Source organism: Fringilla coelebs, assembly GCF_963513975.1.
Source record: "Fringilla coelebs genome assembly, chromosome: 24".
NCBI lineage: Eukaryota > Metazoa > Chordata > Aves > Passeriformes > Fringillidae > Fringilla > Fringilla coelebs.
In genome coordinates, this window is record NC_140050.1 from 1150473 (window position 1) to 1173641 (window position 23169).

Below are 23169 nucleotides of genomic sequence, written 5' to 3' on the forward strand. Positions count from 1 at the left end.
CATTGTATAGGCTTTTTCCCTGGGAAGCAAAACTCACAAGCCACTGTTCTGGGTGTCAGTTTTCAGGACACACTTGGCACTCTTAAAGCAGACAAAGTTGGCACTGGTGCCACCTTGCGTCTGGGAGGCATCCTGCGAGAGGCGCAATTCCAGGAGGCACCCGGCAATTTAAGTCCGCAGGACCCTGAACAATTGTACAGGCTTTTTCCCTGGGAAACAAAACTCACAAGCCACTGTTCTGGGTGTCAGTTTTCAGGACCCACATGACACTCTCAAAGCAGACCAAGTTGGCACTGGTGCCACCTTGCGTCTGGGAGGCATCCTGCGAGAGGCCGAATTCTAGGAGGCACCCGGCAATTTAAGGCCTCAGGCTCCTGAACCATTGTACAGGCTTTTTCCCTGGGAAACAAAACTCACAAGCCACTGTTCTGGGTGTCAGTTTTCAGGACACACTTGGCACTCTTAAACCAGACCAAGTTGGCATAGGTGTCATGTTGCGCCTGGGAGGCATCCTGTGCGAGGCGGATCTCCAGGAGGCATCCGGCAATTTAAGGCCTCAGGCCCCTGAACCATTGTACAGGCTTTTTCCCTGGGAAACAAAACTCACAAGCCACTGTTCTGGGTGTCAGTTTTCAGGACCCACTTGGCACTCTTAAACCAGACCAAGTTGGAACGGGTGCCACCTTGCGTCTGGGAGGCATCCTGCGAGAGGCCGAATTCCAGGAGGCACTCGGCAATTTAAGGCCTCAGGCCCCTGAACCATTGTACAAGCTTTTTCCCTGGGAAACAAAACTCACAAGCCACTGTTCTGGGTGTCAGTTTGCAGGAGCCACCTGGCACTCTCAAACCAGACCAAGTTGGCACTGGTGTCATGTTGCGCCTGGGAGGCATCCTGTGAGAGGCGGATCTCCAGGAGGCACCCGGCAATTTAAGGCCTCAGGACCCTGAACCATTTTACAGGCTTTTTCCCTCGGAAACAAAACTCACAAGCCACTGTTCTGGGTGTCAGTTTGCAGGAGCCACCTGGCACTCTCAAACCAGACACAGTTGGCACTGGTGCCACCTTGTGTCTGGTTTGAGGCATCCTGCGAGAGGCCGAATTCCAGGAGGCACCCGGCAATTTAAGGCCTCAGGCCCCTGAACCATTGTACAGGCTTTTTCCCTGGGAAACAAAACTCACAAGCCACTGTTCTGGGTTGTCAGTTTGCAGGACACACTTGGCACTCTTAAACCAGACCAAGTTGGCATAGAGGTCATGTTGTGCCTGGGAGGCATCCTGTGCGAGGCGGACCTTTAGGAGGCACCCGGCAATTTAAGGCCTCAGGCCCCTGAACCATTGTACAGGCTTTTTCCCTGGGAAACAAAACTCACAAGCCACTGTTCTGGGTGTCAGTTTTCAGGACCCACTTGGCACTCTTAAACCAGACCAAGTTTCAACTGGTGCCACCTTGCGTCTGGGAGGCATCCTGTGAGAGGCGGATCTCCAGGAGGCACTCGGCATTTTAAGGCCTCAGGACCCTGAACCATTTTACAGGCTTTTTCCCTGGGAAACAAAACTCACAAGCCACTGTTCTGGGTGTCAGTTTGCAGGACCCACTTGGCACTCTCAAACCAGACCAAGTTGGCACTGGTGCCACCTTGCGTCTGGGAGGCATCCTGCGAGATGCGGTATTCCAGGAGGCACCCCGCAATTTAAGGCCGCAGGACCCTGAACCATTTTACAGGCTTTTTCCCTGGGAAACAAAACTCACAAGCCACTGTTCTGGGTGTCAGTTTGCAGGACCAACTTGGCACTCTTAAACCAGACTAAGTTGGCACTGGTGCCACCTTGCGTCTTGGAGGCATCCTGCGAGAGGCCGAATTCTAGGAGGCACCCGGCAATTTAAGGCCTCAGGCCCCTGAACCATTGTACAGGCTTTTTCCCTGGGAAACAAAACTCACAAGCCACTGTTCTGGGTTGTCAGTTTGCAGGACCCACTTGACACTCTTAAACCAGACCAAGTTGGCACTGGTGTTGCTTAGCGTCTGGGAAAAATCTGGCGAGATGCAGAATTCCAGGAGGCACCCGGCAATTTAAGGCCGCAGGACCCTGAACCATTGTACAGGCTTTTTCCCTGGGAAACAAAACTCACAAGCCACTGTTCTGGGTGTCAGTTTTCAGGACCCACTTGACACTCTCAAACCAGACCAAGTTGGCACTGGTGCCACCTTGCGTCTGGGAGGCATCCTGCGAGAGGCCGAATTCCAGGAGGCACCCGGCAATTTAAGGCCTCAGGCCCCTGAACCATTGTACAGGCTTTTTCCCTGGGAAACAAAACTCACAAGCCACTGTTCTGGATGTCAGTTTGCAGGACACACTTGGCACTCTTAAACCAGACCAAGTTGGCATAGGTGTCATGTTGCGCCTGGGAGGCATCCTGTGCGAGGCGGATCTCCAGGAGGCACCTGGCAATTTAAGGCCTCAGGCCCCTGAACCATTGTACAGGCTTTTTCCCTGGGAAACAAAACTCACAAGCCACTGTTCTGGGTGTCAGTTTTCAGGACCCACTTGGCACTCTTAAACCAGACCAAGTTTCAACTGGTGCCACCTTGCGTCTGGGAGGCATCCTGTGAGAGGCGGATCTCCAGGAGTCACCCGGCAATTTAAGGCCTCAGGACCCTGAACCATTTTACAGGCTTTTTCCCTGGGAAACAAAACTCACAAGCCACTGTTCTGGGTGTCAGTTTTCAGGACGCACTTGGAACTCTCAAACCAGACCAAGTGTGCACTGGTGCCACCTTGCGTCTGGGAGGCATCCTGCGAGATGCGGTATTCCAGGAGGCACCCCGCAATTTAAGGCCGCAGGACCCTGAACCATTGTACAGGCTTTTTCCCTGGGAAACAAAACTCACAAGCCACTGTTCTGGGTTGTCAGTTTGCAGGACCAACTTGGCACTCTTAAACCAGACTAAGTTGGCACTGGTGCCACCTTGCGTCTGGGAGGCATCCTGCGAGAGGCCGAATTCCAGGAGGCACCCGGCAATTTAAGGCCTCAGGCCCCTGAACCATTGTACAGGCTTTTTCCCTTGGAAACAAAACTCACAAGCCACTGTTCTGGGTGTCAGTTTTCAGGACCTACCTGGCACTGTCAAAGCAGACCAAGTTGGCACGGGTGCCACCTTGCGTCTGGGAGGCATCCTGCGAGAGGCGTAATTCCAGGAGGCACCCGGCAATTTAAGGCCGCAGGCCCCTGTACCATTGTACAGCCTGAACCATTGTACAGGCTTTTTCCCTGGGAAACAAAACTCACAAGCCACTCTTCTGGGGTTGCCAGTTTGCAGGAGCCACTTGACACTCTTAAACCAGACCAAGTTGGCACTGGTGTTGCTTAGCGTCTGGGAAACATCTGGCGAGATGCGGAATTCCAGGAGGCACCCGGCAATTTAAGGCCGCAGGACCCTGAACCATTGTATAGGCTTTTTCCCTGGGAAGCAAAACTCACAAGCCACTGTTCTGGGTGTCAGTTTTCAGGACACACTTGGCACTCTCAAAGCAGACAAAGTTGGCACTGGTGCCACCTTGCGTCTGGGAGGCATCCTGCGAGAGGCGCAATTCCAGGAGGCACCCGGCAATTTAAGTCCGCAGGACCCTGAACAATTGTACAGGCTTTTTCCCTGGGAAACAAAACTCACAAGCCACTGTTCTGGGTGTCAGTTTTCAGGACACACTTGGCACTCTTAAACCAGACCAAGTTGGCATAGGTGTCATGTTGCGCCTGGGAGGCATCCTGTGCGAGGCGGATCTCCAGGAGGCACCCGGCAATTTAAGGCCTCAGGCCCCTGAACCATTGTACAGGCTTTTTCCCTGGGAAACAAAACTCACAAGCCACTGTTCTGGGTGTCAGTTTTCAGGACCCACTTGGCACTCTTAAACCAGACCAAGTTTCAACTGGTGCCACCTTGCGTCTGGGAGGCATCCTGTGAGAGGCGGATCTCCAGGAGGCACCCGGCAATTTAAGGCCTCAGGACCCTGAACCATTTTACAGGCTTTTTCCCTGGGAAACAAAACTCACAAGCCACTGTTCTGGGTGTCAGTTTGCAGGACCCACTTGGCACTCTCAAACCAGACCAAGTGTGCACTGGTACCACCTTGCGTCTGGGAGGCATCCTGCGAGATGCGGTATTCCAGGAGGCACCCCGCAATTTAAGGCCGCAGGACCCTGAACCATTTTACAGGCTTTTTCCCTGGGAAACAAAACTCACAAGCCACTGTTCTGGGTGTCAGTTTGCAGGACCAACTTGGCACTCTTAAACCAGACTAAGTTGGCACTGGTGCCACCTTGCGTCTTGGAGGCATCCTGCGAGAGGCCGAATTCCAGGAGGCACCCGGCAATTTAAGGCCTCAGGCCCCTGAACCATTGTACAGGCTTTTTCCCTGGGAAACAAAACTCACAAGCCACTGTTCTGGGTTGTCAGTTTGCAGGACCCACTTGACACTCTTAAACCAGACCAAGTTGGCACTGGTGTTGCTTAGCGTCTGGGAAACATCTGGCGAGATGCAGAATTCCAGGAGGCACCCGGCAATTTATGGCCGCAGGACCCTGAACCATTGTACAGGCTTTTTCCCTGGGAAACAAAACTCACAAGCCACTGTTCTGGGTGTCAGTTTTCAGGACCCACTTGACACTCTCAAACCAGACCAAGTTGGCACTGGTGCCACCTTGCGTCTGGGAGGCATCCTGCGAGAGGCCGAATTCCAGGAGGCACCCGGCAATTTAAGGCCTCAGGCCCCTGAACCATTGTACAGGCTTTTTCCCTGGGAAACAAAACTCACAAGCCACTGTTCTGGGTGTCAGTTTGCAGGACCAACTTGGCACTCTTAAACCAGACCAAGTTGGCATAGGTGTCATGTTGCGCCTGGGAGGCATCCTGTGCGATGCGGATCTCCAGGAGGCACCTGGCAATTTAAGGCCTCAGGCCCCTAAACCATTGTACAGGCTTTTTCCCTGGGAAACAAAACTCACAAGCCACTGTTCTGGGTGTCAGTTTTCAGGACCCACTTGGCACTCTTAAACCAGACCAAGTTTCAACTGGTGCCACCTTGCGTCTGGGATTCATCCTGTGAAAGGCCAAATTCCAGGAGTCACCGGGCAATTTAAGGCCGCAGGACACTGAACCATTGTACAGGCTTTTTCCCTGGGAAACAAAACTTACAAGCCACTGTTCTGGGTGTCAGTTTTCAGGACGCACTTGGAACTCTCAAACCAGACCAAGTGTGCACTGGTGCCACCTTGCGTCTGGGAGGCATCCTGCGAGATGCGGTATTCCAGGAGGCACCTCGCAATTTAAGGCCGCAGGACCCTGAACCATTGTACAGGCTTTTTCCCTGGGAAACAAAACTCACAAGCCACTGTTCTGGGTTGTCAGTTTGCAGGACCAACTTGGCACTCTTAAACCAGACTAAGTTGGCACTGGTGCCACCTTGCGTCTGGGAGGCATCCTGCGAGAGGCCGAATTCCAGGAGGCACCCGGCAATTTAAGGCCTCAGGCCCCTGAACCATTGTACAGGCTTTTTCCCTTGGAAACAAAACTCACAAGCCACTGTTCTGGGTGTCAGTTTTCAGGACCCACCTGGCACTGTCAAAGCAGACCAAGTTGGCACGGGTGCCACCTTGCGTCTGGGAGGCATCCTGCAAGAGGCGTAATTCCAGGAGGCACCCGGCAATTTAAGGCCGCAGGCCCCGGAACCATTATACAGCCAGAAACATTGTACAGGCTATTTCCCTGGGAAACAAAACTCACAAGCCACTGTTCTGGGTTGCCAGTTTGCAGGACCCACTTGACACTCTTAAACCAGACCAAGTTGGCACTGGTGTTGCTTAGCGTCTGGGAAACATCTGGCGAGATGCGGAATTCCAGGAGGCACCCGGCAATTTAAGTCCGCAGGACCCTGAACCATTGTATAGGCTTTTTCCCTGGGAAGCAAAACTCACAAGCCACTGTTCTGGGTGTCAGTTTTCAGGACCCACTTGGCACTCTCAAAGCAGACAAAGTTGGCACTGGTGCCACCTTGCGTTTGGGAGGCATCCTGCGAGAGGCGCAATTCCAGGAGGCACACGGCAATTTAAGTCCGCAGGACCCTGAACAATTGTACAGGCTTTTTCCCTGGGAAACAAAACTCACAAGCCACTGTTCTGGGTGTCAGTTTTCAGGACTCACTTGACACTCTCAAACCAGACCAAGTTGGCACTGGTGCCACCTTGCGTCTGGGAGGCATCCTGCGAGAGGCCGAATTCTAGGAGGCACCCGGCAATATAAGGCCTCAGGCCCCTGAACCATTGTACAGGCTTTTTCCCTGGGAAACAAAACTCACAAGACACTGTTCTGGGTGTCAGTTTTCCGGACCCACCTGGCAATCTTACACCAGACCAAGTTTCAACTGGTGCCACCTTGCGTCTGGAAGGCATCCTGTGAGAGGCCAAATTCCAGGAGTCACCCGGCAATTTAAGGCCGCAGGACCCTGAACCATTGTACAGGCTTTTTCCCTGGGAAACAAAACTCACAAGCCACTGTTCTGGGTGTCAGTTTGCAGGACCCACTTGGCACTCTCAAACCAGACCAAGTGTGCACTGGTGCCACGTTGCGCCTGGGAGGCATCCTGCGAGATGCGGTATTCCAGGAGGCACCCCGCAATTTTAGGCCGCAGGACCCTGAACCATTTTACAGGCTTTTTCCCTGGGAAACAAAACTCACAAGCCACTGTTCTGGGTGTCAGTTTGCAGGACCAACTTGGCACTCTTAAACCAGACTAAGTTGGCACTGGTGCCACCTTGCGTCTGGGAGGCATCCTATGAGAGGGGAAATTCCAGGAGTCACCCGGCAATTTAAGGCCTCAGGCCCCTGAACCATTGTACAGGCTTTTTCCCTGGGAAACAAAACTCACAAGCCACTGTTCTGGGTTGCCAGTTTGCAGGACCCACTTGACACTCTTAAACCAGACCAAGTTGGCACTGGTGTTGCTTAGCGTCTGGGAAACATCTGGCGAGATGCAGAATTCCAGGAGGCACCCGGCAATTTAAGGCCGCAGGACCCAGAACCATTGTACAGGCTTTTTCCCTGGGAAACAAAACTCACAAGCCACTGTTCTGGGTGTCAGTTTTAAGGACACACTTGACACTCTCAAAGCAGACCAAGTGTGCACTGGTGCCACCTTGCGTCTGGGAGGCATCCTGCGAGATGCGGTATTCCAGGAGGCACCCCGCAATTTAAGGCCGCAGGACCCTGAACCTTTGTACAGGCTTTTTCCCTGGGAAACAAAACTCACAAGCCACTGTTCTGGGTGTCAGTTTGCAGGAGCCACCTGGCACTCTCAAACCAGACCAAGTTGGCACTGGTGCCACCTTGCGTCTGGGAGGCATCCTGCGAGAGGCCGAATTCCAGGAGGCACCCGGCAATTTAAGGCCTCAGGCCCCTGAACCATTGTACAGGCTTTTTCCCTGGGAAACAAAACTCACAAGCCACTGTTCTGGGTGTCAGTTTGCAGGACACACTTGGCACTCTTAAACCAGACCAAGTTGGCATAGGTGTCATGTTGCACCTGGGAGGCATCCTGTGCGAGGCGGATCTCCAGGAGGCACCCGGAAATTTAAGGCCACAGGCCCCTGAACCATTGTACAGGCTTTTTCCCTGGGAAACAAAACTCACAAGCCACTGTTCTGGGTGTCAGTTTTCAGGACCCACTTGGCACTCTTAAACCAGACCAAGTTTCAACTGGTGCCACCTTGCGTCTGGGATTCATCCTGCGTAAGGCCGAATTCCAGGAGGCACCCGGCAATTTAAGGCCGCAGGCCCCTGAACCATTGTACAGGCTTTTTCCCTGGGAAACAAAACTCACAAGCCACTGTTCTGGGTGTCAGTTTTAAGGACACACTTGACACTCTCAAACCAGACCAAGTGTGCACTGGTGCCACCTTGCGTCTGGGAGGCATCCTGCGAGATGCGGTATTCCAGGAGGCACCCCGCAATTTAAGGCCGCAGGCCCCTGAACCATTGTACAGGCTTTTTCCCTGGGAAACAAAACTCACAAGCCACTTTTCTGGGTGTCAGTTTGCAGGAGCCACCTGGCACTCTCAAACCAGACCAAGTTGGCACTGGTGTCATGTTGCGCCTGGGAGGCATCCTGTGAGAGGCGGATCTCCAGGAGGCACCCGGCAATTTAAGGCCTCAGGACCCTGAACCATTTTACAGGCTTTTTCCCTGGGAAACAAAACTCACAAGCCACTGTTCTGGGTGTCAGTTTGCAGGAGCCACCTGGCACTCTCAAACCAGACCAAGTTGGCACTGGTGCCACCTTGTGTCTGGGAGGCCTCCTTAGAGAGGCCGAATTCCAGGAGGCACCCGGCAATTTAAGGCCTCAGGCCCCTGAACCATTGTACAGGCTTTTTCCCTGGGAAACAAAACTCACAAGCCACTGTTCTGGGTGTCAGTTTGCAGGACACACTTGGCACTCTTAAACCAGACCAAGTTGGCAAAGAGGTCATGTTGCGCCTGGGAGGCATCCTGTGCGAGGCGGACCTTTAGGAGGCACCCGGCAATTTAAGGCCTCAGGCCCCTGAACCATTGTACAGGCTTTTTCCCTGGGAAACAAAACTCACAAGCCACTGTTCTGGGTGTCAGTTTTCAGGACCCACTTGGCACTCTTAAACCAGACCAAGTTGGAACGGGTGCCACCTTGCGTCTGGGAAACATCTGGCGAGATGCAGAATTCCAGGAGGCACCCGGCAATTTAAGGCCTCAGGCCCCTGAACCATTGTACAGGCTTTTTCCCTGGGAAACAAAACTCACAAGCCACTGTTCTGGGTGTCAGTTTGCAGGAGCCACCTGGCACTCTCAAACCAGACCAAGTTGGCACTGGTGTCATGTTGCGCCAGGGAGGCATCCTGTGAGAGGCGGATCTCCAGGAGGCACCCGGCAATTTAAGGCCTCAGGACCCTGAACATTTTACAGGCTTTTTCCCTGGGAAACAAAACTCACAAGCCACTGTTCTGGGTGTCAGTTTGCAGGAGCCACCTGGCACTCTCAAACCAGACCAAGTTGGCACTGGTGCCACCTTGTGTCTGGTTTGAGGCATCCTGCGAGAGGCCGAATTCCAGGAGGCACCCGGCAATTTAAGGCCTCAGGCCCCTGAACCATTGTACAGGCTTTTTCCCTGGGAAACAAAACTCACAAGCTACTGTTCTGGGTGTCAGTTTGCAGGACACACTTGGCACTCTTAAACCAGACCAAGTTGGCATAGAGGTCATGTTGCGCCTGGGAGGCATCCTGTGCGAGGCGGACCTTTAGGAGGCACCCGGCAATTTAAGGCCTCAGGCCCCTGAACCATTGTACAGGCTTTTTCCCTGGGAAACAAAACTCACAAGCCACTGTTCTGGGTTGCCAGTTTGCAGGACCCACTTGACACTCTTAAACCAGACCAAGTTGGCACTGGTGTTGCTTAGCGTCTGGGAAACATCTGGCGAGATGCGGAATTCCAGGAGGCACCCGGCAATTTAAGTCCGCAGGACCCTGAACCATTGTATAGGCTTTTTCCCTGGGAAGCAAAACTCACAAGCCACTGTTCTGGGTGTCAGTTTTCAGGACCCACTTGGCACTCTCAAAGCAGACAAAGTTGGCACTGGTGCCACCTTGCGTTTGGGAGGCATCCTGCGAGAGGCGCAATTCCAGGAGGCACACGGCAATTTAAGTCCGCAGGACCCTGAACAATTGTACAGGCTTTTTCCCTGGGAAACAAAACTCACAAGCCACTGTTCTGGGTGTCAGTTTTCAGGACTCACTTGACACTCTCAAACCAGACCAAGTTGGCACTGGTGCCACCTTGCGTCTGGGAGGCATCCTGCGAGAGGCCGAATTCTAGGAGGCACCCGGCAATATAAGGCCTCAGGCCCCTGAACCATTGTACAGGCTTTTTCCCTGGGAAACAAAACTCACAAGACACTGTTCTGGGTGTCAGTTTTCCGGACCCACCTGGCAATCTTACACCAGACCAAGTTTCAACTGGTGCCACCTTGCGTCTGGAAGGCATCCTGTGAGAGGCCAAATTCCAGGAGTCACCCGGCAATTTAAGGCCGCAGGACCCTGAACCATTGTACAGGCTTTTTCCCTGGGAAACAAAACTCACAAGCCACTGTTCTGGGTGTCAGTTTGCAGGACCCACTTGGCACTCTCAAACCAGACCAAGTGTGCACTGGTGCCACGTTGCGCCTGGGAGGCATCCTGCGAGATGCGGTATTCCAGGAGGCACCCCGCAATTTTAGGCCGCAGGACCCTGAACCATTTTACAGGCTTTTTCCCTGGGAAACAAAACTCACAAGCCACTGTTCTGGGTGTCAGTTTGCAGGACCAACTTGGCACTCTTAAACCAGACTAAGTTGGCACTGGTGCCACCTTGCGTCTGGGAGGCATCCTATGAGAGGGGAAATTCCAGGAGTCACCCGGCAATTTAAGGCCTCAGGCCCCTGAACCATTGTACAGGCTTTTTCCCTGGGAAACAAAACTCACAAGCCACTGTTCTGGGTTGCCAGTTTGCAGGACCCACTTGACACTCTTAAACCAGACCAAGTTGGCACTGGTGTTGCTTAGCGTCTGGGAAACATCTGGCGAGATGCAGAATTCCAGGAGGCACCCGGCAATTTAAGGCCGCAGGACCCAGAACCATTGTACAGGCTTTTTCCCTGGGAAACAAAACTCACAAGCCACTGTTCTGGGTGTCAGTTTTAAGGACACACTTGACACTCTCAAAGCAGACCAAGTGTGCACTGGTGCCACCTTGCGTCTGGGAGGCATCCTGCGAGATGCGGTATTCCAGGAGGCACCCCGCAATTTAAGGCCGCAGGACCCTGAACCTTTGTACAGGCTTTTTCCCTGGGAAACAAAACTCACAAGCCACTGTTCTGGGTGTCAGTTTGCAGGAGCCACCTGGCACTCTCAAACCAGACCAAGTTGGCACTGGTGCCACCTTGCGTCTGGGAGGCATCCTGCGAGAGGCCGAATTCCAGGAGGCACCCGGCAATTTAAGGCCTCAGGCCCCTGAACCATTGTACAGGCTTTTTCCCTGGGAAACAAAACTCACAAGCCACTGTTCTGGGTGTCAGTTTGCAGGACACACTTGGCACTCTTAAACCAGACCAAGTTGGCATAGGTGTCATGTTGCGCCTGGGAGGCATCCTGTGCGAGGCGGATCTCCAGGAGGCACCCGGAAATTTAAGGCCACAGGCCCCTGAACCATTGTACAGGCTTTTTCCCTGGGAAACAAAACTCACAAGCCACTGTTCTGGGTGTCAGTTTTCAGGACCCACTTGGCACTCTTAAACCAGACCAAGTTTCAACTGGTGCCACCTTGCGTCTGGGATTCATCCTGCGTAAGGCCGAATTCCAGGAGGCACCCGGCAATTTAAGGCCGCAGGCCCCTGAACCATTGTACAGGCTTTTTCCCTGGGAAACAAAACTCACAAGCCACTGTTCTGGGTGTCAGTTTTAAGGACACACTTGACACTCTCAAACCAGACCAAGTGTGCACTGGTGCCACCTTGCGTCTGGGAGGCATCCTGCGAGATGCGGTATTCCAGGAGGCACCCCGCAATTTAAGGCCGCAGGCCCCTGAACCATTGTACAGGCTTTTTCCCTGGGAAACAAAACTCACAAGCCACTTTTCTGGGTGTCAGTTTGCAGGAGCCACCTGGCACTCTCAAACCAGACCAAGTTGGCACTGGTGTCATGTTGCGCCTGGGAGGCATCCTGTGAGAGGCGGATCTCCAGGAGGCACCCGGCAATTTAAGGCCTCAGGACCCTGAACCATTTTACAGGCTTTTTCCCTGGGAAACAAAACTCACAAGCCACTGTTCTGGGTGTCAGTTTGCAGGAGCCACCTGGCACTCTCAAACCAGACCAAGTTGGCACTGGTGCCACCTTGTGTCTGGGAGGCCTCCTTAGAGAGGCCGAATTCCAGGAGGCACCCGGCAATTTAAGGCCTCAGGCCCCTGAACCATTGTACAGGCTTTTTCCCTGGGAAACAAAACTCACAAGCCACTGTTCTGGGTGTCAGTTTGCAGGACACACTTGGCACTCTTAAACCAGACCAAGTTGGCAAAGAGGTCATGTTGCGCCTGGGAGGCATCCTGTGCGAGGCGGACCTTTAGGAGGCACCCGGCAATTTAAGGCCTCAGGCCCCTGAACCATTGTACAGGCTTTTTCCCTGGGAAACAAAACTCACAAGCCACTGTTCTGGGTGTCAGTTTTCAGGACCCACTTGGCACTCTTAAACCAGACCAAGTTGGAACGGGTGCCACCTTGCGTCTGGGAGGCATCCTGCGAGAGGCCGAATTCCAGGAGGCACCCGGCAATTTAAGGCCTCAGGCCCCTGAACCATTGTACAGGCTTTTTCCCTGGGAAACAAAACTCACAAGCCACTGTTCTGGGTGTCAGTTTGCAGGAGCCACCTGGCACTCTCAAACCAGACCAAGTTGGCACTGGTGTCATGTTGCGCCAGGGAGGCATCCTGTGAGAGGCGGATCTCCAGGAGGCACCCGGCAATTTAAGGCCTCAGGACCCTGAACATTTTACAGGCTTTTTCCCTGGGAAACAAAACTCACAAGCCACTGTTCTGGGTGTCAGTTTGCAGGAGCCACCTGGCACTCTCAAACCAGACCAAGTTGGCACTGGTGCCACCTTGTGTCTGGTTTGAGGCATCCTGCGAGAGGCCGAATTCCAGGAGGCACCCGGCAATTTAAGGCCTCAGGCCCCTGAACCATTGTACAGGCTTTTTCCCTGGGAAACAAAACTCACAAGCCACTGTTCTGGGTGTCAGTTTGCAGGACACACTTGGCACTCTTAAACCAGACCAAGTTGGCATAGAGGTCATGTTGCGCCTGGGAGGCATCCTGTGCGAGGCGGACCTTTAGGAGGCACCCGGCAATTTAAGGCCTCAGGCCCCTGAACCATTGTACAGGCTTTTTCCCTGGGAAACAAAACTCACAAGCCACTGTTCTGGGTGTCAGTTTTCAGGACCCACTTGGCACTCTTAAACCAGACCAAGTTTCAACTGGTGCCACCTTGCGTCTGGGAGGCATCCTGTGGGAGGCGGATCTCCAGGAGGCACCCGGCAATTTAAGGCCTCAGGACCCTGAACCATTTTACAGGCTTTTTCCCTGGGAAACAAAACTCAGAAGCCACTGTTCTGGGTGTCAGTTTACAGGACCCACTTGGCACTCTTAAACCAGACTAAGTTGGCACTGGTGCCACCTTGCGTCTTGGAGGCATCCTGCGAGAGGCCGAATTCCAGGAGGCACCCGGCAATTTAAGGCCTCAGGCCCCTGAACAATTGTACAGGCTTTTTCCCTGGGAAACAAAACTCACAAGCCACTGTTCTGGGTTGTCAGTTTGCAGGACCCACTTGACACTCTTAAACCAGACCAAGTTGGCACTGGTGTTTCTTAGCGTCTGGGAAACATCTGGCGAGATGCAGAATTCCAGGAGGCACCCGGCAATTTAAGGCCGCAGGACCCTGAACCATTGTACAGGCTTTTTCCCTGGGAAGCAAAACTCACAAGCCACTGTTCTGGGTGTCAGTTTTCAGGACACACTTGGCACTCTCAAAGCAGACCAAGTTGGCACTGGTGCCACCTTGCGTCTGAGAGGCATCCTGCGAGAGGCGCAATTCCAGGAGGCACCCGGCAATTTAAGTCCGCAGGACCCTGAACAATTGTACAGGCTTTTTCCCTGGGAAACAAAACTCACAAGCCACTGTTCTGGGTGTCAGTTTTCAGGACCCACTTGACACTCTCAAACCAGACCAAGTTGGCACTGGTGCCACCTTGCGTCTGGGAGGCATCCTGCGAGAGGCCGAATTCCAGGAGGCACCCGGCAATTTAAGGCCTCAGGCCCCTGAACCATTGTACAGGCTTTTTCCCTGGGAAACAAAACTCACAAGCCACTGTTCTGGGTGTCAGTTTGCAGGACACACTTGGCACTCTTAAACCAGACCAAGTTGGCATAGGTGTCATGTTGCGCCTGGGAGGCATCCTGTGCGAGGCGGATCTCCAGGAGGCACCCGGCAATTTAAGGCCTCAGGCCCCTGAACCATTGTACAGGCTTTTTCCCTTGGAAACAAAACTCACAAGCCACTGTTCTGGGTGTCAGTTTTCAGGACCCACTTGGCACTCTTAAACCAGACCAAGTTTCAACTGGTGCCACCTTGCGTCTGGGATTCATCCTGTGAGAGGCCAAATTCCAGGAGTCACCCGGCAATTTAAGGCCGCAGGACCCTGAAACATTGTACAGGCTTTTTCCCTGGGAAACAAAACTCACAAGCCACTGTTCTGGGTGTCAGTTTTAAGGACACACTTGACACTCTCAAAGCAGACCAAGTGTGCACTGGTGCCACCTTGCGTCTGGGAGGCATCCTGCGAGATGCGGTATTCCAGGAGGCACCCCGCAATTTAAGGCCTCAGGACCCTGAACCTTTGTACAGGCTTTTTCCCTGGGAAACAAAACTCACAAGCCACTGTTCTGGGTGTCAGTTTGCAGGAGCCACCTGGCACTCTCAAACCAGACCAAGTTGGCACTGGTGTCATGTTGCGCCTGGGAGGCATCCTGTGAGAGGCGGATCTCCAGGAGGCACCCGGCAATTTAAGGCCTCAGGACCCTGAACCATTTTACAGGCTTTTTCCCTGGGAAACAAAACTCACAAGCCACTGTTCTGGGTTGCCAGTTTGCAGGACCCACTTGACACTCTTAAACCAGACCAAGTTGGCACTGGTGTTGCTTAGCGTCTGGGATTCATCTGGCGAGATGCAGAATTCCAGGAGGCACCCGGCAATTTAAGGCCGCAGGACCCTGAACCATTGTACAGGCTTTTTCCCTGGGAAGCAAAACTCACAAGCCACTGTTCTGGGTGTCAGTTTTCAGGACACACTTGGCACTCTCAAAGCAGACAAAGTTGGCACTGGTGCCACCTTGCGTCTGGGAGGCATCCTGCGAGAGGCGCAATTCCAGGAGGCACCCGGCAATTTAAGTCCGCAGGACCCTGAACAATTGTACAGGCTTTTTCCCTGGGAAACAAAACTCACAAGCCACTGTTCTGGGTGTCAGTTTTCAGGACCCACTTGACACTCTTAAACCAGACCAAGTTGGCACTGGTGCCACCTTGCGTCTGGGAGGCATCCTGCGAGAGGCCGAATTCCAGGAGGCACCCGGCAATTTAAGGCGTCAGGCCCCTGAACCATTGTACAGGCTTTTTCCCTGGGAAACAAAACTCACAAGCCACTGTTCTGGGTGTCAGTTTGCAGGACACACTTGGCACTCTTAAACCAGACCAAGTTGGCATAGGTGTCATGTTGCGCCTGGGAGGCATCCTGTGCGAGGCGGATCTCCAGGAGGCACCCGGAAATTTAAGGCCTCAGGCCCCTGAACCATTGTACAGGCTTTTTCCCTGGGAAACAAAACTCACAAGCCACTGTTCTGGGTGTCAGTTTTCAGGACCCACTTGGCACTCTTAAACCAGACCAAGTTGGAACGGGTGCCACCTTGCGTCTGGGAGGCATCCTGCGAGAGGCCGAATTCCAGGAGGCACCCGGCAATTTAAGGCCTCAGGCCCCTGAACCATTGTACAGGCTTTTTCCCTGGGAAACAAAACTCACAAGCCACTGTTCTGGGTGTCAGTTTGCAATAGCCACCTGGCACTCTCAAACCAGACCAAGTTGGCACTGGTGTCATGTTGCGCCAGGGAGGCATCCTGTGAGAGGCGGATCTCCAGGAGGCACCCGGCAATTTAAGGCCTCAGGACCCTGAACATTTTACAGGCTTTTTCCCTGGGAAACAAAACTCACAAGCCACTGTTCTGGGTGTCAGTTTGCAGGAGCCACCTGGCACACTCAAACCAGACCAAGTTGGCACTGGTGCCACCTTGTGTCTGGTTTGAGGCATCCTGCGAGAGGCCGAATTCCAGGAGGCACCCGGCAATTTAAGGCCTCAGGCCCCTGAACCATTGTACAGGCTTTTTCCCTGGGAAACAAAACTCACAAGCCACTGTTCTGGGTGTCAGTTTGCAGGACACACTTGGCACTCTTAAACCAGACCAAGTTGGCATAGAGGTCATGTTGCGCCTGGGAGGCATCCGGTGCGAGGCGGACCTTTAGGAGGCACCCGGCAATTTAAGGCCTCAGGCCCCTGAACCATTGTACAGGCTTTTTCCCTGGGAAACAAAACTCACAAGCCACTGTTCTGGGTGTCAGTTTTCAGGACCCACTTGGCACTCTTAAACCAGACCAAGTTTCAACTGGTGCCACCTTGCGTCTTGGAGGCATCCTGCGAGAGGCCGAATTCCAGGAGGCACCCGGCAATTTAAGGCCTCAGGCCCCTGAACCATTGTACAGGCTTTTTCCCTGGGAAACAAAACTCACAAGCCACTGTTCTGGGTTGTCAGTTTGCAGGACCCACTTGACACTCTTAAACCAGACCAAGTTGGCACTGGTGTTTCTTAGCGTCTGGGAAAAATCTGGCGAGATGCAGAATTCCAGGAGGCACCCGGCAATATAAGGCCGCAGGACCCTGAACCATTGTACAGGCTTTTTCCCTGGGAAGCAAAACTCACAAGCCACTGTTCTGGGTGTCAGTTTTCAGGACACACTTGGCACTCTCAAAGCAGACCAAGTTGGCACTGGTGCCACCTTGCGTCTGAGAGGCATCCTGCGAGAGGCGCAATTCCAGGAGGCACCCGGCAATTTAAGTCCGCAGGACCCTGAACAATTGTACAGGCTTTTTCCCTGGGAAACAAAACTCACAAGCCACTGTTCTGGGTGTCAGTTTTCAGGACCCACTTGACACTCTCAAACCAGACCAAGTTGGCACTGGTGCCACCTTGCGTCTGGGAGGCATCCTGCGAGAGGCCGAATTCCAGGAGGCACCCGGCAATTTAAGGCCTCAGGCCCCTGAACCATTGTACAGGCTTTTTCCCTGGGAAACAAAACTCACAAGCCACTGTTCTGGGTGTCAGTTTGCAGGACACACTTGGCACTCTTAAACCAGACCAAGTTGGCATAGGTGTCATGTTGCGCCTGGGAGGCATCCTGTGCGAGGCGGATCTCCAGGAGGCACCCGGCAATTTAAGGCCTCAGGCCCCTGAACCATTGTACAGGCTTTTTCCCTGGGAAACAAAACTCACAAGCCACTGTTCTGGGTGTCAGTTTGCAGGACCCACTTGGCACTCTTAAACCAGACCAAGTTTCAACTGGTGCCACCTTGCGTCTGGGATTCATCCTGTGAGAGGCCAAATTCCAGGAGGCACCCGGCAATTTAAGGCAGCAGGACCCTGAAACATTGTACAGGCTTTTTCCCTGGGAAACAAAACTCACAAGCCACTGTTCTGGGTGTCAGTTTGCAGGACGCACTTGGCACTCTCAAACCAGACCAAGTTGGAAATGGTGCCACCTTGAGTCTGGGAGGCACCCTGCGAGAGGCCGAATTCCAGGAGGCACCCGGCAATTTAAGGCCGCAGGCCCCTGAACCATTGTACAGGCTTTTTCCCTGGGAAACAAAACTCACAAGCCACTGTTCTGGGTGTCATTTTTTAGGACACACTTGACACTCTCAAAGCAGACCAAGTGTGCACTGGTGCCACCTTGCGTCTGGGAGGCATCCTGCGAGATGCGGTATTCCAGGAGGCACCCCGCAATTTTAGGCCGCAGGACCCTGAACCATTGTACAGGCTTTTTCCCTGGGAAACAAAACTCACAAGCCACTGTTCTGGGTTGTCAGTTTGCAGGACCCACTTGACACTCTTAAACCAGACCAAGTTGGCACTGGTGTTGCTTAGCGTCTGGGAAACATCTGGCGAGATGCGGAATTCCAGGAGGCACCCGGCAATTTAAGGCCGCAGGACCCTGAACCATTGTACAGGCTTTTTCCCTGGGAAGCAAAACTCACAAGCCACTGTTCTGGGTGTCAGTTTTCAGGACACACTTGGCACTCTCAAAGCAGACCAAGTTGGCACTGGTGCCACCTTGCGTCTGGGAGGCATCCTGCGAGAGGCGCAATTCCAGGAGGCACCCGGCAATTTAAGTCCCCAGGACCCTGAACAATTGTACAGGCTTTTTCCCTGGGAAACAAACTCACAAGCCACTGTTCTGGGTGTCAGTTTTCAGGACCCACTTGACACTCTCAAACCAGACCAAGTTGGCACTGGTGCCACCTTGCGTCTGGGAGGCATCCTGCGAGAGGCGGATCACCAGGTGGCACCCGGCTATTAAAGGCGACATTAACCGAAACCATTTTACAGGCTTTTTCCCTGGGAAACAAAACTCACAAGCCACTGTTCTGGGTGTCAGTTTGCAGGAGCCACCTGGCACTCTCAAACCAGACCAAGTTGGCACTCGTGCCACCTTGCGTCTGAGAGGTCTCCTGCGAGAGGCGCAATTCCAGGAGGCACCCGGCAATTTAAGGCCGCAGGACCCTGAACCAGTGTACAGGCTTTTTCCCTGGGAAACAAAACTCACAAGCCACTGTTCTGGGTGTCAGTTTTCAGGACCCACTTGGCACTCTTAAACCAGACCAAGTTGGAAATGGTGCCACCTTGCGTCTGGGAGGCATCCTGCGAGAGGCGGAATTCCAGGAGTCACCCGGCAATTTAAGGCCTCAGGCCCCTGAACCACTTTACAGGCTTTTTCCCTGGGAAACAAAACTCACAAGCCACTGTTCTGGGTGTCAGTTTTTAGGACCCACTTGACACTCTCAAAGCATACCAAGTTGGCACTGGTGCCACCTTGCATCTGGGAGGCATCCTGCGAGAGGCGCAATTCCAGGAGGCACCCGGCAATTTAAGGCCGCAGGACCCTGAACCATTGTACAGGCTTTTTCCCTGGGAAACAAAACTCACAAGCCACTGTTCTGGGTGTCAGTTTGCAGGACCCACCTGGCACTCTCAAAGCAGACCAAGTTGGCACAGGTGCCACCTTGCGTCTTGGAGGCATCCTGTGAGAGGCGTAATTCCAGGAGGCACCCGGCAATTTAAGGCCGCAGGCCCCTGAACCATTGTACAGGCTTTTTCCCTGAGAAACAAAACTCACAAGCCACTGTTCTGGGTGTCAGTTTGCAGGAGCCACCTGGCACTCTCAAAGCAGACCAAGTTGGCACTGGTGTCATGTTGCACCTGGAAGGCATCCTGTGAGAGGCAGATCTCCAGGAGGCACCCGGCAATTTAAGGCCGCAGGACCCTGAACCATTGTACAGGCTTTTTCCCTGGGAAACAAAACTCTCAAGCCACTGTTCTTGGTGTCAGTTTGCAGGAGCCACCTGGCACTCTCAAACCAGACCAAGTTGGCACTGGTGCCACCTTGCGTCAGGGAGGCATCCTGCGAGCGGCGCAATTCCAGGAGGCACCCGGCAATTTAAAGCCGCAGGACCCTGAACCATTGTACAGGCTTTTTCCCTGGGAAGCAAAACTCACAAGCCACTGTTCTGGGTGTCAGTTTTCAGGACACACTTGGCACTCTCAAAGCAGACAAAGTTGGCACTGGTGCCACCTTGCGTCTCGGAGGCATCCTGCGAGAGGCGCAATTCCAGGAGGCACCCGGCAATTTAAGTCCGCAGGACCCTGAACAATTGTACAGGCTTTTTCCCTGGGAAACAAAACTCACAAGCCACTGTTCTGGGTGTCAGTTTGCAGGACACACTTGGCACTCTTAAACCAGACCAAGTTGGCATAGAGGTCATGTTGCGCCTGGGAGGCATCCTGTGCGAGGCGGACCTTTAGGAGGCACACGGCAATTTAAGGCCTCAGGCCCCTGAACCATTGTACAGGCTTTTTCCCTGGGAAACAAAACTCACAAGCCACTGTTCTGGGTGTCAGTTTTCAGGACCCACTTGGCACTCTTAAACCAGACAAAGTTTCAACTGGTGCCACCTTGCGTCTGGGAGGCATCCTGTGAGAGGCCAAATTCCAGGAGTCACCCGGCAATTTAAGGCCGCAGGACCCTGAACCATTGTACAGGCTTTTTCCCTGGGAAACAAAACTCACAAGCCACTGTTCTGGGTGTCAGTTTGCAGGACCCACTTGGCACTCTCAAACCAGACCAAGTGTGCACTGGTGCCACCTTGCGTCTGGGAGGCATCCTGCGAGATGTGGGATTCCAGGAGGCACCCCGCAATTTAAGGCCGCAGGACCCTGAACCATTGTACAGGCTTTTTCCCTGGGAAACAAAACTCACAAGCCACTGTTCTGGGTTGTCAGTTTGCAGGACCAACTTGGCACTCTTAAACCAGACTAAGTTGGCACTGGTGCCACCTTGCGTCTGGGAGGCATCCTGCGAGAGGCCGAATTCCAGGAGGCACCCGGCAATTTAAGGCCGCAGGACCCTGAACCATTGTACAGGCTTTTTCCCTGGGAAACAAAACTCACAAGCCACTGTTCTGGGTGTCAGTTTTCAGGACCCACTTGGCACTCTTAAACCAGACTAAGTTGGAACTGGTGCCACCTTGCGTCTGGGAGGCATCCTGCGAGAGGCGAATCTCCAGGTGATACCCGGCTATTAAAGGCGGCATTAACCGAAACCATTTTACAGGCTTTTTCCCTGGGAAACAAAACTCACAAGCCACTGTTCTGGGGGTTCAGTTTTAAGGACCCACCTGGCACTCTCAAAGCAGACCAAGTTGGCACTGGTGCCACCTTGCGTCTGGGAGGCATCCTGCGAGAGGCGTAATTCCAGGAGGCACCCGGCAATTTAAGGCCGCAGGCCCCTGAACCATTGTATAGGCTTTTTCCCTGGGAAACAAAACTCACAAGCCACTGTTCTGGGTTGTCAGTTTGCAGGACCCAATTGACACTCTTAAACCAGACCAAGTTGGCACTGGTGCCACCTTGCGTCTGGGAGGCATCCTGCGAGAGGGGGAATTCCAGGAGGCACCCGGCAATTTAAGGCCTCAGGCCCCTGAACCATTGTACAGGCTTTTTCCCTTGGAAACAAAACTCACAAGCCACTGTTCTGGGTGTCAGTTTGCAGGAGCCACCTGGCACTCTCAAACCAGACCAAGTTGGCACTGGTGCCACCTTGCGTCTGGGAGGCATCCTTTGAGAGGCTCAATTCCAGGAGGCACCCTGCAATTTAAGGCCTCAGGCCCCTGAACCATTGTACAGGCTTTTTCCCTGGGAAACAAAACTCACAAGCCACTGTTCTGGGTGTCAGTTTGCAGGAGCCACCTGGCACTCTCAAACCAGACCAAGTTGGCACTGGTGTCATGTTGAACCTGGGAGGCATCCTGTGAGAGGCAGATCTCCAGGAGGCACCCGGCAATTTAAAGCCGCAGGACCCTTAACCATTGTACAGGCTTTTTCCCTGGGAAACAAAACTCACAAGCCACTGTTCTGGGTGTCAGTTTTCAGGACCCACTTGACACTCTCAAACCAGACCAAGTTGGCACTGGTGCCACCTTGTGTCTTGGAGGCATCCTGCGAGAGGCGGAATTCCAGGAGGCACCCTGCAATTTAAGGCCTCAGGCCCCTGAACCATTGTACAGGCTTTTTCCCTGGGAAACAAAACTCACAAGCCACTGTTCTGGGTGTCAGTTTTCAGGACCCACTTGGCACTCTTAAACCAGACTAAGTTGGAACTGGTGCCACCTTGCGTCTGGGAGGCATCCTGCGAGAGGCGAATCTCCAGGTGGCACCCGGCTATTAAAGGCGGCATTAACCGAAACCATTTTACAGGCTTTTTCCCTGGGAAACAAAACTCACAGGCCACTGTTCTGGGGGTTCAGTTTTCAGGACCCACCTGGCACTCTCAAAGCAGACCAAGTTGGCACTGGTGCCACCTTGCGTCTGGGAGGCATCCTGCGAGAGGCGTAATTCCAGGAGGCACCCGGCAATTTAAGGCCGCAGGCCCCTGAACCATTGTACAGGCTTTTTCCCTGGGAAACAAAACTCACAAGCCACTGTTCTGGGTTGTCAGTTTGCAGGACCCAATTGACACTCTTAAACCAGACCAAGTTGGCACTGGTGCCACCTTGCGTCTGGGAGGCATCCTGCGAGAGGCGCAATTCCAGGAGGCACCCGGCAATTTAAGGCCACAGGCACCTGAACCATTGTACAGGCTTTTTCCCTGGGAAACAAAACTCACAAGCCACTGTTCTGGGTGTCAGTTTGCAGGAGCCACCTGGCACTCTCAAACCAGACCAAGTTGGCACTGGTGCCACCTTGCGTCTGGGAGGCATCCTGCGAGAGGCTCAATTCCAGGAGGCACCCTGCAATTTAAGGCCTCAGGCCCCTGAACCATTGTACAGGCTTTTTCCCTGGGAAACAAAACTCACAAGCCACTGTTCTGGGTGTCAGTTTGCAGGACCAACTTGGCACTCTTAAACCAGACTAAGTTGGCACTGGTGCCACCTTGCGTCTTGGAGGCATCCTGCGAGAAGCCGAATTCCAGGACGCACCCGGCAATTTAAGGCCTCAGGCCCCTGAACCATTGTACAGGCTTTTTCCCTGGGAAACAAAACTCACAAGTAACTGTTCTGGGTTGTCAGTTTGCAGGACCCACTTGACACTCTTAAACCAGACCAAGTTGGCACTGGTGTTGCTTAGCGTCTGGGAAACATCTGGCGAGATGCAGAATTCCAGGAGGCACCCGGCAATTTAAGGCCGCAGGACCCTGAACCATTGTACAGGCTTTTTCCCTGGGAAACAAAACTCACAAGCCACTGTTCTGGGTGTCAGTTTTCAGGACACACTTGGCACTCTCAAAGCAGACAAAGTTGGCACTGGTGCCACCTTGCGTCTCGGAGGCATCCTGCGAGAGGCGCAATTCCAGGAGGCACCCGGCAATTTAAGTCCGCAGGACCCTGAACAATTGTACAGGCTTTTTCCCTGGGAAAGAAAACTCACAAGCCACTGTTCTGGGTGTCAGTTTGCAGGACACACTTGGCACTCTTAAACCAGACCAAGTTGGCATAGAGGTCATGTTGCGCCTGGGAGGCATCCTGTGCGAGGCGGACCTTTAGGAGGCACACGGCAATTTAAGGCCTCAGGCCCCTGAACCATTGTACAGGCTTTTTCCCTGGGAAACAAAACTCACAAGCCACTGTTCTGGGTGTCAGTTTTCAGGACCCACTTGGCACTCTTAAACCAGACAAAGTTTCAACTGGTGCCACCTT